This window comes from Panicum hallii, chromosome 9 (genome assembly GCF_002211085.1).
Source record: "Panicum hallii strain FIL2 chromosome 9, PHallii_v3.1, whole genome shotgun sequence".
Classification (NCBI taxonomy): domain Eukaryota; kingdom Viridiplantae; phylum Streptophyta; class Magnoliopsida; order Poales; family Poaceae; genus Panicum; species Panicum hallii.
In genome coordinates, this window is record NC_038050.1 from 16130097 (window position 1) to 16149868 (window position 19772).

The window sequence follows — 19772 nt, forward strand, 5'->3', positions numbered from 1 at the left end:
AAAGAAGATTCAAGACTAATTTGACCCTCAGTTTGATTCTTCGATTCAACCTAAGGCTCAGGGGCTACTCCATATGGAGTGCGATTTTTCATCGCACCCCATACAAAAGAAGACTTGAAGCTATTCGGGTTATGAGCACCTCATAGCCTCGATGCAACCAAGGAAGTACTCGAAAAAGACCTTCAAGATGGAGTTTCAGAAGAAGCCAAAGACTACTTCAGAAGTACTCGAAATGCCTGCAGTACTCGGCTATGAAGAGCTCGGGAGCTTGTCAGGGATAGATCCCCTGGGTACCACAAAGAAGCTACCCGTGAGGAAAAAGAAGTCTGATTCCTACTAGGATTCTACTGTAATCCTATTAGGACTAATACCTTATAATCCTACTAGGACTCCTACCTTGTAATCCTACCAGGAACCCCATCCTCTGGGATATATAAAGGAGGGCAGGGATACCTAGATAGGCAGAGAACCAACAGAGAGCAGCCAACAAGCAACTCAACACCTAAGCGTAGGGCGCAATATACAACACCCCAAAACAGGACGTAGGGTATTACGCTACTCTAGCGGCCCGAACCTATCTAAATTTGTATCTTGTGTCCTTGCGTTCACCTTCAAGTTACAGATTTGGCGATCCCTCACCAAATAATCACCTAAATTTGTGTCTTGTTTGATTCCAAAGGGGGAGAATTATAGCAAACAAAGCAAGTATACCTTAAGGGGGAGCCACTCTTAAGGGGGAGCATGCAAGAAAGCAAGAACCTCAAGTGCATATCGCAAGTATATATCTCTATGTTGAGGGAGATTGCAAGAATTTGGTCCAAGAAAGGGAGAAAACTGGCATTGGAATGAGGGGGAGTCGCATGTCCATCGTGACCACACAAAGGGGATTTGTATTTCAAATGGTAAGAGCAAGGTATGATCATCTCCATATTTTCAATTGGTATCTGTGCATATTTCAATTAGCATATGTTCTTGCTCTTGCATTGCATCCAAACAAGTAGTTGTTTTAATTTTATTTCCACTTGCTTTGGTTGTGTTGGCATCGATCACCAAAAAGGGGGAGATTGTAAGGAAAATGGACCTAGTTAGGCCATTAGTAAAATTTTGGTGATTGCATATCAACACTAACCCATGGACTAACAATTTTGCGGGTATACAAGATTTAGTCTCATGGATGCAAGTGATGGATTTGGAGAATAAACAACAATGAAAAGGTCAAGAAGACATGTACAAGAACCTAGAAGGCCTTTAAAGCAACCCAATACATCATAAAAGAGAAACCCGGAAAAGAATCGTGAAGAAATAAAGCAAAACAAGCCAAAATTCCTGACTGACGCAATTGATTGATTAATTCGGTCAGGCATAAAAGTAGCACCGAATCAATCGGTGATCAACAACAGCTGAGGCTCTGGTTTAACAGTATCATTCGGTCAATAAACCAAAGTGAAAGGACCTTTGATGTCGCCTAGGGGGGTCGGGGTGAATAGGCGGTTCTGAAATTTTACATGGAAACTTGCTGTGGAATTAGTAACTTATAGAATCTTCGGAGATTTCTCCGGAATCTCCGCAACTTCCAAAGTTTCCGGAGAAATCATCGGAGTCTCCAAAAATAGCACAAACTACTCTACGCCTATGGAAACCACAACCAAAAGTAGATCGACGAATTACCATACACTGTTGGGTTGATTCTAAACTATTTCACTAGATACTTGCAGCTCAAACCTTCTCAAAATGTAGATCAAGAAGAACCTAGAAAGAAGCTAGCACAAGCAACAAGTAGTGAATAAACAAAACAAGAACAAGTGACACAAGGATTTGTTTACCGAAGTTCGGATCCCTTCACGGGTTCCTACGTCTCCGTTGGGTGCTTCCAAAGAAGCCAGGTCACGCTCAACCCTTTTTCCACTTCACTTCTTGATTTCTTCCATTGCGGAGGCAAAATCGAAGCCTTCACAAATTTCCCGCGGTATACCACAAGATTGGGTGCTCACTGGACAACACCTAGCCATCTAGGAGCTTGACCTCCAAGAGTAACAAATGCCACAGAAATTTCTCGCTATGAACTCGGGTGCTCAAGAATGGATTTGCTCACTTTCACTTAATCTTCCTTCCCAATCTCTCTCTCGACCCCAACTCACTTCTCTTCTCAAATCTCTTGCAAATCTAGAGTGGGAAGAACTTCTTAGGGCTGTGTATATGTCTATTTCGTTTGAGGAATCAGTAACCAAAAATGGGAGAGGGTGAGGGGTATAAATACCCATCCCTCACAAATTAGCTGTTGGGCTGTTAAGTTCCGGAATCTCCGGAAAATCTCCAGAGACTCTGGACCCAAAGACTAGCTGTTAGGTTCAAAATAGGTCTGGAGACTCCGTAAGAATGTCCGAAATCTCCGAACAAATTTAGTATTGCCCTTTCTCAGAAATCTTCAGAATCTCCATAAAATTCTCCGGAATCTTTGAAACCTTCGGAGTCTACGCAAAAATCTCCGGAATCTCCGCAGGTCCCCTGGACAGCTTAAGTGACCTAAGAGAAAACACCATAACTTTTTACTCCGGACTCCGAATTCGATGATCTTGGACTCTATGGAAAGTTTATTCAGAGGACTATCCATTCCAACTGAAATCAATGTCCATGACCATTAGGTGCATATATTGTGGCAAGTGTTTCTCTCATGTTAGCACTTAAAAGGTTAGGTTTGAGCACCAAGACATAAGAAAAGCTATCAACATCGCATCCCTCTTGATAGTACGGCATTACCCATACTCAAGAACAAATAATGAACACAATATAAACCTCTTGAGCTTGTATACGTTCATCATGCTGATTTTCTTCAATATCACACTTTGAGGGTTTGCAAACATTTCCTTTGCCTCTTTCTCTAGCATTATCCTTGTTGAGCTAGTGCCTTGAGGTTCTTCATCGTATATGATCAATAATCAACTTGACATCCCCAAGACACCTACATCCATATGATTCAACAATGATTGATGCTTAGTAACTTGTGACTATCCATGGCCTTGATTGGTCCATAAATATGGTAGCACTAACTTGCTTCTTCACCCTAGCATGGGTTCATCGGTGCCAAGTCCTTTGCTTGCCCTTCTCCGTTGCTTAGTACCTCGTAGCCATGTTCTTACTAACCCTTAACCATCTTGCCATTGTTGACATTTCTTAGCGTCATCCGCTAGGATTGTTAGTCCCGGGCAACGGTGCCAGAAATGCCGTGGTGGTATGTCTTTACGATTACAGAATGGATCCGCAAGCACATGGATATACCTTTGTAGCATTTCACCTAGAGAGTATTCGGGTATCGTTATTTATATTTTTCCGTAGGATGGCATGAGTAAAAGAGTTTACTAGGTACATAATCAGGATGATATGAATAATCTATAGACTATATTTCATACAGGGGTAAGTCATGATAAATGATAAGGGTAATATAACACACACACTCGAGCCAATCTCAAGATAAAGAATAAACGAATAAACCTAAGGTTAGCGGGAGCATAGGCATACAACAAGGTCCTAATAGCATCTATTCATACAAGCAAAGGTTACACAACATACATGATTAGGGCTCAGAGCTACGGCTCGGGATATCAGGCAGAATGACCCGCACTGGAGTACATCCGGTCCCGTTACATCTTTCAGAACTCCTACACCATACCTGAACATGGGGGACTACGCTAACTATAGCAAAGCTGCCGTAGCGGACGGACAGGGCTGTCACTAGCCTAAGGATTACAAGTCACAAGTGAGAGAGGGAGAGATGCTCCAAGATGTGGTGTGCATATATGAGGGGGGTGGAGGCCTCCTTTTATAGTCTTCAAGGGTGGTTCCCCGCCATCCCTTCATGAGGAAACCTTAGCCAACCGGATCAAGAAGAGTAGACGCCACTCCATGTTAAAGGGCACCTAGACGGGAACCCGTCTGGATTCGTCCGAACCTGGGGTTTGGCTGACTCCAGGTGCACCTTTCTCTGGCTGGCTGGCAGGTGGGCCCAAGCTCTGATCCTCGGTGATTCGTGCCTTGGCGCACCCATTTGGTCTATCAGGTGGGTTCTCCTTGTAAGTGTGATGCAGCGGACGATCTTCTGTGAATTGTTTGTTGCATATTCTCCGTGTTTTCTTCTTATTTCAGACTTGCATCCCTAAAATGGCTAGATAGGCAAAATAACTATGGAAATAGATTAGTGATACAAATATACGAGTAAGAGGTATGGTTTCCCTTTACTTGTGAGTATAGTTGACGGTCGGATTTCGCACTTAAGGACGGTCAACAGCCATCTTAAATCACATGTAGCCTTGCACCACAATATATACTCATTGAAATTTGTTTCTTCAACAAATTGATCCATATACCAACTTTGTGATCAAGCAACCAAGAATCTTCACTTCTATTGAAATATTAAGCTCTTGATCACATTTCTTCCTTCTTGATCAAAATATCAAAGAATTATACTCATTGAATTTCATTTGTTCAACAAATTAATCCACATGCCAACTTTGTGATTAAGCAACCAAGAATCTTCACTTTTACTGAAATGTTAAGCTCTTGATCACATTTCTTCCTTCTTGATCAATATACCAATGCATTATCAATCTTTACTTATTCACATAAGCAAGCCATCATTCAGACCATATAATAGCCCTTGCAACTATATCTCTTTTGCCTTTTCAATTTGCTTGCCCTTTCTTCAATTTGAGATATTATAACTTTGGTATGCTTATTTGCAATGATACCTATCCAAAGCTCATTAAACTCATTAGTTCTTTAATTGTGTTGTCATTCAACCACCAAAACCCACAAGGGGGCCTAGATGCACTTTCACAAAGGGAGCACCGAATCAGTCTGTGATGCTGCGAAGATGGAGAGTGTTTGAGGGATGACCGATTTATTCGGTCATGCCCATAATGACCTCACCGAATCAGTCGGTGAGCCTGGGATGAAGGAAGATGGCTCTGGTTTGACAGTATCATTCGGTCAAGCCAAGAAGCCATCACCGAATCAGTCAGTGATGTGCAGAGGGGCCCGCAAGTCTGCGGGCCAACGACTAGTCGACGTGTGCCTCACCGATTCAATCGGTGGCACCACCTATGCATGATCGAATAAGTCGGTCACACGCAGAATTGCAGTTGTGTGTTGCAACGGCTAGTTCCTGTGGTTTGGGCTACATATATCCCATTGCCCGGCCATTTGGAGGGTGTTTTGAGCTCAGTGAAGGTATTGGCTTGTGTTCTGCACATTTCTTAGTGCTCAATCCACCAAAGTGCTCAAAAGAAGATTAAGGCAATTAGCAAAAGTCTTAGGGCTTGATTAGTGCCAGTTTAGGCCTATTAGCGCATTGCTTTAGGGATTAGCCTAGAGTTAGGTGAAGTTTGCACACCTCCTTTGTATCGGTGCTTGCACGCACCAAGAGATGTAAATCCGGAGCTTGTAAGTCTTGCGAGACCCTCCAACCGCGTTTGTGGAGTGGCCACCAGTAGTTGTGAGAGGGAGAGAGGCCCTCGGTGTTTTGCCGAAGCCCTACCTAGTGAAGACAGCGGGGAGCATCCGGGAGAGGCTAGGCAGAGAACCACTTGGCGTAGGGAAGGCTCATCGGCTATCCACGGAGTTACTCAACTGGGGAGTTTATGCCCTTGCACGGGCATTCCCTTTGAGAGGGGCTCCAACAACGAGGACTAGTGGAAAGCATTGTTTTTCGATACCTCGGTAACAATCACAGTGTCGCCACGTCGGGAGTTCCCATTATCTACCCCTTTACTTCCGAACTTACTTTGCACTTACATTCCGCATTTACCTTTCCTAGAATTGCCTTGTGTAGCTTATAGGATTGGAACCTAGGGTGCAAAACTTTTGTACGGTAGAGATAGCAACACATAGAAAAATCTAGTGCACATCTAGATAGATTTTGGAATAGGTTTTTATATGTGCTTGGAGCCTTAGTTTTTGGAACACCTAATTCACCCACCCCCCTCTTAGGGTGTCACGGTCCTTTCAATTGGTGTAAGAGCCGGTGGATCAGTTTTGGACCTTTGGCTTCATCATCATCGAGCAAAATGACATCTGAAGAGGTTAGGAGTGATCTTGGTAGGCCTCCACACTTTGACGGCACAAACTATCCCTATTGGCATGTTCGCATGTCATGCTTTTTAGAAGCAAAAGGTTTATGTGTTTGGAAAGTGACGAATGAAGGAATGAAACCTCTTACCCCACCAAACAACCCCACCAAGGCTGATGAAAAAGAGATACACTTCAATGCTATTGCTCAGAATTATCTTCTAGAATCTCTTAGCATTGATGTGTTCAATAGAGTGCATAATCTTAAAAGTGCAAACAAAATATGGAACATGCTCGAGGAGCTCCACAAAGGCACAAAAGATGTTAAAGTCTCTCTTGGTCAAAGAAGCTTTTAATTCTTTTAAAATGATGCCTAATGAATTAGCTAATGATATGTACTCACGTTTAAATGTTATTGTCAATGAGCTAAATGAAATAGGTTTGACCAAGTTGAGTGATGAAGACATATCAAGAAAGATCATCCAAGTACTTCCCAAGGATCGGCACTCCTCCATCGTCACATACTTCCACTTCTTTGAGAACTTGAGAAATATGAAGCCAACTCAAGTATTAAGCAAGATCATTGCTCATGAGCTATCTATGAAGATTGACAAAGGACCTTCTCCTTCAAGCGAAGATGTTGGTACATCAAGCAAAGAAGAAAATAAGAAGAAGATTGAAGATAAATAAGAATCTTCCACATCAAACAAGAAAGCTCAAGAGCAAAAATCAAGCTCAAGTCAAGCTCAACTGAAGCTTGAAGAAGTGAAGATGAAAGCGGTGATGATGAAGAAGAGGAAGATGATGATCAAGCAAGTTGTAGCTCCTTGGATGATAGTGAAGAAATCAAGCAACTTGTGAAAGGAGTCAACAAGCTACTCAAGAAGGTCAACTCAAAGGGTGTCTCTACTACCATTGAACAATTAGTGAGCTACAACCAAAGAAAGAAGTACAAGAAAAAGGAATGTCTTGGTTGTGGTGAAAAGGGGCACTACATTGAATATTGTCCTCTCAAGAAAGCAAGACGTAAGCAAAAGAAGAAGGAAAGAAAGGCAAGTAAGAAGGATTTCACTAGCATTGCAAAGGGTGCATTTGATATGACAAGCTCAAGTGATGAAGAAATCCACCACAAGCCACGTACCTTCTTGCCTTCATCAAGCTCATCGCATATTTGCCTTATGGCCAAGGTATGAGTGATAGCAATGTAAGTGATGACGACTCTTGCCCTTCTGTTCATGAATATTGCTGGTCCTTCATATCTAATGTGAGAAAATTTAACATACTCAAACAGCTAATTAGAAGATCACAGAGCATATTTAGCTTACTAATCTATGACCACTATGGCACTACAATTTCAGATTGGGCTGAACTCATTGATAATATTGTCAGTTAATGCATGCAATGTATACCAAGCTGTCTCCCAAATCAAGATTTTTAAGTAGAGAATTTAGATTAACCAAAATATATTTATATAGAAGAGTCTCACTGTCTGCATTAAGTAAAAAAGACTTCTTCAGGTAATTTTGAGCAATGGGCACACCCGTGCACTCGATGGGTCTCCACACTCCAGTCTCTTGTACAAAAAATTATACCACGCCATCTAATATGTTGGCCTAAAGTGGAATTACAGAGTCTGATGGACGTACATTACCTTACCAATTAGCTACCAGGGTCAGCTGTCAGATAGGTTGTGTGTGTGCCTCAATGCCTTTCAATCCCACATTCACAATAAGAAGGAAAATAATATGAAGTTTTCCTTCAAAAAAATAATATGAAGCGTGGATCATATCACTGAAGTGAGTTTCAAAGGGCACAAATCCATGCTAACAGGAGACCTAATCACGCCTGCAGTAGCAGCCTTTTGTTTCTCACAGCCAGCATCAAAATTAATCAACTACTTCTGTGAATTGCAAAATGAGCACACGCAAGAAATACAGGAGCAAAGGGATTCAGTTTTTATATAACACGATAACAGGACAGCAGAACGGAGGGAAGTTGAAGCCAAACTTTCATAGCCTGGGCCGCAGACCCTCGCAGTAGCACTTGCTCGCGGCGGGATGCCAGGCCGCGAATTGCACAAAGAAGCGCCATAGCGCAGTTGCAGAGAGGGGATGGAGGGGCTGCGGACCTGCGGACGCGCAGTTGTAGAGAGGGGACGGAGGGGCTGCGGACATGCGGACGCGCAGTTGCAGGGATGCATGGGACGATGGGGCCTCGGACCTACGGACGCGCGTCGCGAAGAGGAGCGGTGCCGCGGGCAGCAGAGACAATTCGTCGCCGCCCCTCTCCACTCTTCCCTTTTCTGCGTGGGGTCGTCGTCCATGACACCATCTCCACAGTTGCCAGCCGAGTTGAGCGAGGTGAGTCCTACCGTGCTTGCCCACGGCTTCAGCCCCCTCATCGGCCGCGCTGCGCCATAGAGTCGAGCGAGGCAAGCCCCCCGCCAGCCGTCGCCGTGGGGCCTATGCTCATTGTCATGCCACCAGCGGGCCCACCCCGAGGCAGATTCGCGTGCCGGCGGCCGTGTTCGAGCAACACCGCCGGCCGCCGGAACCGGCCACCGACTACCGTGCTCTCGCCTCTCCAGCCGTCGGATTTGGAGGGTGAGAGAGGGGGCGACAGGAGAGGAGAGGGAGGGAGAGATGGGAGAGAAATGGTTGGATGGGTGAGGAGCGAGGAGTCGAGGAGTTGGGTGCAGGGGGCGCGTGCGCTGGCCACTGAGTGTGCGGACCTGTGGGCACGAGGGATATGCCGGCGGATGAAGCGGTGGGATGATCTAGATAACAGCACTCGTTGGATTTGAGTGAGGAAGAGAGAGAAGATCTGAGAATCGATCTGGACGCTCGATTTTGATGGAGTTGTTTTATTGGGTGTATGAAATGGGGTGGATGGAGGAATGACATCTCAGTGGGGTTATTGAATGGGGTGGACCTAAGAAAGAAAAATCTGGTGGATTTATAGGGGTAGAGATGTAGTCGAGTAGCTGCAGTGAGCCGGCTTGGTGTAGGCTTGAGGAGGATATTCGATGGAGGAGAAGGCAATGCGGTGAAAAAGGCGATCCAGTGGGGGACGAAATCCAGTGGAGAAGAGGGCGACACGGCAGAGGAGATCCAATGGCGGCGGCAGACTGGCACTAGGAAACCCTATTCACCATGGAGCTTGAGTGAGGCGCTCGGGGATGACTCGGGAGGAGGGAAATTGCGGATGACCCAAGATGGAAATGATTTCCGTTTATCTTGCCGTGAATTTGTCACGGGCTAGCATTCCGAGCTCGGGAAGGCCATGAATTTCCCTTTCCAATTCATGAGGGCAGCCAAACGGGCTAGCCTGGAAACTGTTAGATTTGGCTAATTCCTAAGAGCTAATAGAGCCCTAAAAGATGTCGAATGACCTTGAGTACTTCTAATTTCTTGGTTTACATCCTATACTTAAATATCTTCCATTTCCATGTTTTATGTGAAGCAACTGAAGTGAAACCACTTTATGCTAATGAGAAGTTCCTCAATGACATACGTCAACTTTTCAGTCCTGGTGTATTTACTATGAAAACTTTTGTGCACTTGTTGTGATTTTTCAAATACAAAAACCGGCAAAAAAACATTTTACGCTATTATTGGGGAACAGTAATTCATCTGTTAGAGACAACTAGGCTCTCAATGTAATTTGGTGATGATTTTTTGGATGCTTAATATCTATTTTGTGATTCAAGTTTATTCCTTCTTAAGCTTATCCATATGTGATTGGTTTCGTAGTCTTCATTTGAGTGATATTGTTGTAAAATTCATGTAAAAAAACTAGGAGTTATAAACGCGCATTACGGGGGTTCTATGTCTGATTTGATTAATATGCCCATAGAGAGCTTATCCATTATGATTGGTTTCATAGTCTTCATTTGAGTGATATTGTTGTAAAATTCATGTAGAAAAACTAGGAGTTATAAGCCCACATCACGGGCTTTGTGTGTCTGATTTGAGTAATATACCTATAGAGAGCTTATAGTGTAGCTCGACCTCATTGCACATCACTATCCTACCCTAGTCTATGATCAAATAGTTTTCTATTTTTTGAGCACTGGTGTTACTGTATAATACAAATGTGGATCTTATCCCATACTAAGGCTATGATTTAGTCATTAGAATAGTATTTTATCTTGTGAAGTGTCTATATTCACATTAGTATCGGATATACAACACAAGGACAATTATACTTTTTATGTGGGTACCGTACCTTGTCACCACTGCACTACATGGCAACCATGTCATCTCCTCACATATGGCTCATATGCCACTCTATGCTATGGTATCGTTTGGGGTTGAGGACATCCCAATTATAGTGCCATTCTCCATGTGGTGTTGCCATTTGTCCACCTTCTACACTCTTCTTGATATGTAGAATTTTCTCTCATCTTTATCCTACAAGAAAATATCTAATCCTAGAGTTTTCCTTACTTTACTATGAAGCATGTCAACTCTAGCCTGTTGCCATCTCCAAAGTCTTCAAAAAATTCTAACAAGTATGCATTGCCTATTCTCAACACGATTCAACACGGCGACACCTCGTTACGCCCATCCTCCAAACACCCTATGGGAGAAATATCACGCCCCCCGCCCGTGCCTATCGGGTCTCAATAGCTGTTGGTTGTGTTAAGCACATGTAACAAATTATAGTGCAGCAATAATTTGACAAAAAAGAACTAATTCCATCTCAAAAAAGAACTAACCATTTGCGTATTTGACACAAATCACTTAGCAAAAGCATTACTTCTCAAGTTCATAAAAAAACTTATTTCACAAATTACTTGAGAAAATATATTATATTTGATATGTATGGGCAATACATTAACAAGTCATAAAACAAATCACAGAATCACAGGTCCTGTATGGGTGAGTGGTTGTAGTTGGCTGTTGAATCATTGTGCCCACACACTCAATGATCCCACCATAGTTCACAGATGATGTGAACTCATCACGATCTTCGGTAATAGGCGGAAGCTAGACGACTGAACTATGGGATTGGCGACAATGAGCGGTGGGGAAATAGGTAGAGATGGAGTAGAGCTGGAGAGGTCGAGATAAAGATACAGATTCAACTGTTCTATGAATATATTAATCGATCAATTAATTAGATTGGTCATTCGTGTTTTTATAAAAAAGCTCTTCATATAATTAACACTTAATATGGTGCCGAGAATCACATATTTAAAACATGGCCAGAGATTCAGTGCATGTCTTGAACATCATCATATCACAACGGTGCATTTAGAAGCCTAGCAGGATGACAACAATATCTCATTACAAAACAAACCCTATACGATCGATTGTTACACATCCCAGGTCATGTCCGCGTATAGCCAATAGCAGCGAGGCTAAAAATAAGCGTGCCTAACCTACGGTCTTCACATGTAACCCAAACTCTTCCACCGATAATGTATCAACAATGAATTAAAAAGGTTTAAGATGACATCCCATAAACGAGCGAGGAGGAGGACGGCAAGAGTCAACGCTCATGGAGACATGCAGTTTGGGAAGTAGTGATTTGATATGGTTGTAAGATGTTAACTTTGCATTTAGAAATTTAATACAATGACCAGGTAAAGAAATCTTCAACTATGACCTAACCAAACTCTTCAACAAACCTACAATATCCGCAAAGACATCGGAGCTTTACAGATCTCATAAACCAAATATTGTGCATTTAATCGTATATTGCCTACACATCTTTATATTTATTTTGTTAGCAATAGATATTATATAGGAGAAAATAGTTACGAGTGCAATAGATATCGTATATTGCCTACACATCTTTAGAATATGGCCTCACCTACTTTGATAGTTATGAGTGGAAAAAGATTGGATAAGTTGCAAGTGGATCTAAAGACTACCCGATATGTTGAGAAATTAGTACTCCCGACCTTAACACTTAGTTTGGAGAAAGCGATACCAAAGTAGTATGGTACAACTTCTTCTGTGGATGCTATAACTACACTACTTTGAGATTTAGTAGTAGAGATGGAGAAAAGATAGATGTAAGATAAATATAGAGATTTAAATTTGCTATGAATGTATTAATTGGTCAAGTAATTATCTTAGTTATTTGTATTTTTATAAAGAAGCTCACGGGTCATCATTCGATACTACAGAATAGTACATCCCAAACGCTCCATCACTGTCAGACCTGGGGCAATAGGACTACTCAAAAGGTATAGAAGTATCCGAATAGGACTAATCGGTATGGAAGGAAACTACCCAAAATAGTACTCGGGTAGGACTTCTAAGCTAGTGTCAGGCTAGTATCTCATATAACCCATCCTCCCAGAGTATATAAGGGCAAAAAGGGACCCCCTCCAAGGACAATCACATCAATCTACACCTAAAATAATACAAACCACCATATAGGATGTAGGGTATTAAACACATTGCGGTCCGAACCTATCTAAAGTTTCGTGTTCCTTGCACCTTCGAGTTTCTGATCTCGGCGACACTCTACCTATAACTTACCAATGGGATATCTCCCGGTAGGTTTGGCGGTAAAACACCGACAATCACCTAAGCATCACCATCCAATTGTAATACAACTGGCATTCATACTTAATCCATAATATGGCACCGCAAACCACGTAGTGACAAAATGCCCACCGATCTAGTACAGCATGCTTTCAACATTAGACCACAACGGTATGTGTAGCCAGCGACGGCAAAAACATCGCATTGGAAAGCGGTCGCCATCCAATCGATCCTTCCACATCCCAGCTCATGTAAACGTATAGCAAATACGCCAATACCGGCACAGTGAAAATTTAGTGCGGCTGACGTCTGATCTTCTTCCGACGAATCCTGGACAGAAAATCAAGCTATGATTGGGCCACATCGCCTCAAATTCTCTACCGTCCGATCTCACATCTAGCGATGAGAACCTGGACGCAGGTGCGAGCGTTCGCTCGACCTTCTTCTCGACCCTTCTTGCGGCGTCATCCTCTTGCGATTTCTTGCGCCGCGAGCGGCCGGCGGCGCGACCATTCATCTGCCCCGGCGTCCGTGCAGCAATCCTCGCGCGCCCACCTCCATCTGCTCCATCCGCCGCCAACGACAGCTGCAAGTGGAAGAGACCGTGGCGCAAGACAGCCAAGAACCTGCTCGTTCCCTTAGCGCGCTCCGCTGCCTCCACCGCATCCCTCGCCGATCCGCTGCGAGAAAGTGCCCCCATGGCTACATGCGGCTGTGCCCGAAGTCGGATCGCGCTCCACTGGCACTACCGCTGAGGTTGGAAACTGCTGGCTGCAGCTGCATGGCATGCGCACAGCATCAGGCTGTGCTGCCACAGGACGGGGAGGCATGCAGCCAACCATGGTGGCATTAGGAGAGAACAGCAGTGCTTCCCCTCTCCCAGGCATCTCACAGCCGCGCAGACGTCCAGCCAATGGCCTTCTCCACGAGCTTGCAAGTACCTGTGTGCCACCGAAGCGGCGTGCGTCCACTATCTGCTCGACGAAATGCCCAAAGTCCCTACCACGCTGCAGCAGAGTAGCAGACGCCTGCCACCTCCTTGTTCTCCTAAGCAAACGCGCTTGCCGCCTCCATCGCGCTACTCGCACTCGCGGACCAGCTTTACTGCCTATGTAGGAAGCGCCGGTCCACCTACTTGCCAAGGATGGCCACTCCGCGACGCGCTGCAGCCGTTTGACGACGGGGACCGTGGAAGCGCGGTCTGCTGTAACGCAGCCACTTCAGGGGACGTCGCGCATCCTACTCTTGTAGAGAGGTTAATTTAGCAGTGTATAATCAGATTTATCCTTTCCTGCTCAGCCCTTTTTAATTTATTTTGCAAATGCATTATGGTCACAAGCAAAATACGTTCCATGAAATGCGTCACACACCAGTAGGTTTCTAACATGGATGATGAATTATCTCTAATCTGTTAATTTGTGGATTCAATCTGACATTAGACATTGTGATATAGAGGAACTGCTCAACAAGGAACCTTGCCACAGTGATGAATTCTGGAGAGCGATGAACTCAAGCTGCAAGTGCCTGATCACCACAAACAGCACTTCATATCTGTTAATTGTTTTTTTATATATAATTTTCAAGAAACCAACCCTGGCAGTGGATTACGTGGGCACTATTGTGAGCCATCTCACCGTTCACCTACCAGCTGCAGGCAATTGTTATGTAGTTGATTATGTTAATGTTCCTCCAAATAATTGTCTCTGGGTGAGCATATCTGTGTTTACCAATGTTATGAATGGAAACGAATCTTTCTATTTACTGTATTCTCAGCAAAAGGAAACACTGATGATGCAGGTCCATGTTTATATTAATATAGTCTGTTTATTTCCTAGGAAATGCTACTCATAATTTTAATTTATCAGGTTCGAACTGGGCACTGTTCTGTTCAAAAGATAAAACAATTATTATCAGGTCGGGCCATGGCAATTAACCTTACTTAGTTACAATGGAAAAAAATATATCTTTAGGGATTTAGCTCTGGTTCTTATTTCTGATTTTCACTTGAGATCCATAGAAATATCTATGCACAACCACATTCCGATTTTATTATGGATATAAGTTTGTAAGGGTTGTGTCTTAATTTTAATTCAGTAGCCAGTGGTTACCTAATGATTTATCAAGTATTACTCTTACATAGTTTCAGAGTACTGATGTTTTAAAATCCTCAGTATATCCTCTGCTATGAGGCGTATTCAAGCTCACAGCAACTGAAGATAATCAAATAGATTCAGTAGAATATATCAGTGAGAGACCTAGAAAGGAATAAGCGAAGCTAAAAGGAGGAAGAGGAACTAAGAGCCAAAAAAAAGAAGGCATATACTACTTTACATATTACATTAGGTAATATTAATTTACAGCCAAGCAGTTTACCCCGCTATTATATTTAATTATGGTCCAATAAGAGAGATCACATGTGGAAGCAATACTGTAATGCTCTCTATGTGTCAGGCAGTTAACATCGGACTGCATAACTAGGAATCAGACACTTGTACCACTGCAAGCATATGAACTGTTCTGACTGAAATCTGATGAATAGAACTACATACTTTTTCTCCTTTCCATGCCCAAATATTCATATGCAACCATAAGACCCAAATATATAGGGGTTTAAGCATATTTGGTGATTTTAAAGGTTGAGCACTGTAGGGAAATTTTCCTTCCCATTGACAGAATGTTGGGACACTGCACATCGGGAGAAGGAATGAAAGAGACCACTCTGGAACACATAACACTCCATCTCTTCCATCCTCCATGTTGTTACTTCGCTGGCGATCTTAAAGATGGCGCGGCATTGCCGCGCCCATGTTTTCTAGTTTATTCATCTAAAATCCGAACTCTTTAACCGGCAATAATATCAACAACGACATCAGAGGTTTAAATAAGCGGGATTACTAATCATCACTTGATTGCTTTTTGTGTTGTGTCATCACTTGATTTTTCTAAGTGTCCATAATTGTTATTGTTATGTCCGTTGTTTGTCCTGTCGCCATCGTTTTATATGGGCTATAATTCTTATTGTGGGTTGTATTGTAATTGTTTGTATTCTTATTTCATATAACCTAGACCCATCAGGCGTTATTTCGACTGATGCACAACTAGAGAACGTTGTTCCAATGACGTCTAGTGTCACGGCATAGAGAGTGTATATACAGGTTGCCGCTACATCTATCGGCTTCCTGTTTTGTGTACATCACGGACAACGCATCATAACCCACGATAGAGACATAAATCACTCAAGTGATTTGTAGTCGTTACGGTAAACTGGTCTCTCTTTGTTAAAATCGACTAAATCTAATCCAGTTTTCACTCAATTTCTCTTCCCAACACTGCTACGTGGCATGATTGGATTGATTCAAAATTCGATCGAAGGGGCAGCAGAAATTCACTCGAGTGATGCGTAGTCATTCCCTTGATTCAGTGGTAGCCATTCCCTTGATTTAGTGGACGGATTGCATTCGCAGTTGGCAGGATGGAAGGGCGCCGGACGGCCGGGGATCGCACAAGGCAGGACCAGTTGACTGACATCTGCAGAACTTCACAAGTTAGAAACCTGCCATCATCGCCCACAGATATCTAAAAGGGGGCAAGCGTATAATAAAACAGAAGAGGATCCGATTTACCCTAATAGACCAATTCCTCCAAGAACATAAATTGCTGCTAACCAGGATCCAATTTGCTGTTTACAACCACAAACCTGAGCTTTAAACCTATATCAAGATTCAACAGGGCAACAATTTTATGGATGCTTGTGACATTTTCCAGTTTAGGTCTGTACTAAATTATGGAACAGAGCAACCAATGCAAGAAGTTGATGGCTGTGACAAACAAATGCACAAAGCAGTTACAACCCTGATAAATGCTGAAAACCCCCCATCAAAATATGCAAGTGTTGCTGGGTTACCCTGTAAGCCAGAGAAGATCATTGGTACAACTGCTAGAACTTTTGGCAGTCTTTGTGCTAACTTCTACTTTCACCATGCCATGCAGCTGCTCCCACTTTGTAGGAAAAGATACATATTTTTTCTCCATCCTCTGTTCAAGAACAGCAAGAATGTGCGTTATAAACTTCAGTAGGAACCAGATATAAATCAAAAGTAGCAGAATTTGCTATGACGATTTGTTAAAGCAAAAGAAATTTTCCTTGGCATGGCTTGTATTATCACATCAATTAGATGCATATGAAACATCTGATGTTGAATGAATTTCCCTTACCGTGATACTGGCTCCTATGTCAATCTTGACTACTTCATTCCAAATTGTAGGTCGTTTTAGCAAATTTAGATACCTAATTTTTTGTAGGTATCTAGATATAAAAATATATCTATGTATATAATAAATTATGTATCTTGATTTGCCAAAATGACTTACAATTTAGAACAAAGGGAGTAGTAAACATTGTTGTTCCAAATTTCTCCGCAATGAATCATGAATCAGAATACCATTACTATAACCACATCGAATATATTTCAGGAATGCAAAACATATATCCAGTTTACCTAGCAAAGGCAGCATGTGCTTGCATACTTCGAGAAACGGCTTCGTTAGGATCACGGTGCTTTCTCAATTGACATGCTCCATCCTCTCAAGGGAGTGTATGAACACAGTCCCATCCATCGGCAGGTAACTTAATTAAGGGGAGACGAATGGATAGAGGCGACCTGCCTGAAGTTGCACGTGGGCTGCTGGCATCGAGCGCCGCAAGGGCGACCACGTTCCCATCCTCCAAGTGGTGATTAGCCGTCGGCAGGCCGATTCAAGCAGCAAGAATAGAGGGTGTCAAAATTACGGTTGTTGACGATCCCGCCACCGTTCAGTGAGGCGAGGAAGACATATGCCGATCCTAGTAGCAGACTCAGAAGGCTTAGCGCAAGGTAGGCTTCGGCGCAGCATGGGCTTCGTGCAGGGTGTTAGGATTGATCTCGTCCGACTTGGTCAAACGACCGAGTCGGAGCCCTTGATCGCGCCCTGATCGGGGGCGCCCAACCGAAATGTGGTTGGTGGACCCACATCGCGCAGCGCTTTATAGAGGAGGTGGGGGCCGCGGGGGCATGCACGCCAAAGTTCGCCGTGCCCCCTAAACCCACCGACAAACCCTAATCCGATCTAGGGAGCGCTGTGAGCGATGGGAAGCCCGCCACCTTCTGCACCGCGCCTCCATCGTCGACCACTTCACCGACACCACATTTGCGCCCTGGACTCTGGCGCCCTCGACCGCCGACATCACTTCTGTATCCACCACACGTCGGCGCCGCCTCCTCAGCACCGTCACCGACGCCATGGCCGGATCTAGCACCAACACTGACGGTCTCTCTCTCTGTATATATATCTCCGTCTGTCTCTCTCAATGAAACTCAAGAACACTGTTGTTTATCTCAAGTTAATGCAAGAATACCCTCTAATCTACTCCTAGTTGGTCCACGGGTCTTAACAATGGTATCAGACGCGCAATTTAGAGTGTTGATTGGTTTGGGGTAGAACCAGAGAAAGTAGAAGGAGGGGATTCGATCTCGGATCAAAGAAGAGTCAAATCCTAACCCTAGAAGATAATGGGCCAGCGGAACCTACCTGCGCCCATCATCGCCAGCCACCACCGCGCGGGAAGTCCACCCCGAGGCGCCGGCTCGCCCGCGCTCCACCGCCGCATCGCGGGAAGAACCCAAGCCGCAGGGCTCGCCGCCGCACCGCCGCTCCATGCGCGGACGCGTAGGGCACCGACGCAAGGCCACTCGATGACAGCATGCTCACCCTCGAGGCGAATGCGCGCGCTGGCGAGGGGCCCTGTGGTGGCGCCGCGATCCTCCTCTGGTCTGCCACGGGCGGCAGCCGCTCGGACAGGAGCTGAGAAATGGGGGAGAAGAGAAATGAACTAGGGTTTGGAGGAGGAGCCGGCCGGCCGTTGCCGGTTTTGATCCGGCGCAAACGCCAGACGGCGGTCCGATCCCGATCGACGGCCAGGGGCATCCGGACCAGGTTTTAGCCTAGGAGGGGTCCAGGCGGGGGAAAGGAATCCCGGCCCAGGCTTAGGTTGTGGCCTAGGACGCGGGAGCGCGTTGCGCGCGAGATGGGCTACGGGTTGAATCCCCAGTCGGGCTCCATGAACAATATAGTTTTTTTAATTTGTTTCATTCTTTTTCAGAGGCTTTTTCGTTGAAATATGATTAGTTTTAATCTCTAATCTTTCTGCACCAACGTGACAAAAATTTTAGAGCGTAGATGAGTCCACATAATTGCTTCTAAAAAAGTAGTTTTATTACATTTCCGTTGCAATGATTAAATTAGAATCAACGGGATAATTTAATTGGAAGAATAGTTAAATTTTCAAGTTAATTATGATATTGTTATTTTTCTGACCAAATTTGATGATAGCAATATTATAATTTTATTCATAAATTTTTCCATGCATTAGTTCTATTTCTGCCCAATGGTGATATGGAATTAATGTAGCAGTAAAGATTGTATGTTTTAATTTTGACCAATGTTAAATTAAAGCATGCAAGTGTTATTATTAAATATTCTCAATCCTTTTTTGAATTTTTTGTTTTCAGGCTACAACCCAATGTCATTTATCTCGTCCATCGAGCACCTCAATGGAGGGAACTATGGCTCATGGAGAGAGAACCTTGAAATAACACTTATACTGTCCGAGATTGATCTAGCACTAACCTCACCCTATCCCACTAAACCTGTGGACTTGGTGAGGGGAGAAAATAAGACCGATGCAGTGAGGACCGCTCGGACATGTGAGCATGCACCAATCATCATGAAGTATGACCTTGATAAGGCAAAATAGGATCAGTCGAACCGCAAGTGCTTGATGGTGATTAAGAACTCCATTGTGGAGGCAATAAGGGGAGCAATCCCAAAAAACCATTAAGTATCTCAGGAAGGTGGAGAGTCTAGGTGGAGAGTCAGTTCACTGGCTCTTCAAAGGCTTATGCAAATACTCTTATTAAGAGGTTAGTCACTGAGAAATACAAAGGTGGAGAGATATGAGAGCACATACTGAGGATGAGAACATGGCATTTAGGCTCAAACCTATGAACATGGAGCTCCAAACTGAGTTCGTAGTTTACTTGGTTTTTGCATCTTTGCCCAAAGAGTATGATTCTTTTGAAATTAATTACAACTTACACCCAGAGAAGTGGGATATTGAGAAGCTCATTACCATGTGTGTGCAAGAAGAAGAGAGACTTAATGGCTCATATG

The 19772-nt window shown here is 43.8% G+C and overlaps 1 long non-coding RNA gene across 1 annotated transcript; it reads right to left on the minus strand.

Moving 5' to 3' along the window:
* Positions 1–15692: 15692 nt before the first annotated feature.
* LOC112876499 lies at positions 15693–18284 on the minus strand. The gene is made up of 3 exons (XR_003225333.1): positions 18132–18284; positions 16468–16598; positions 15693–16091 (listed from the first exon to the last, which is right to left on the minus strand). It is a non-coding gene; the product is annotated as an uncharacterized LOC112876499 (long non-coding RNA).
* Between the last annotated feature and the right edge of the window lie 1488 nt (positions 18285–19772).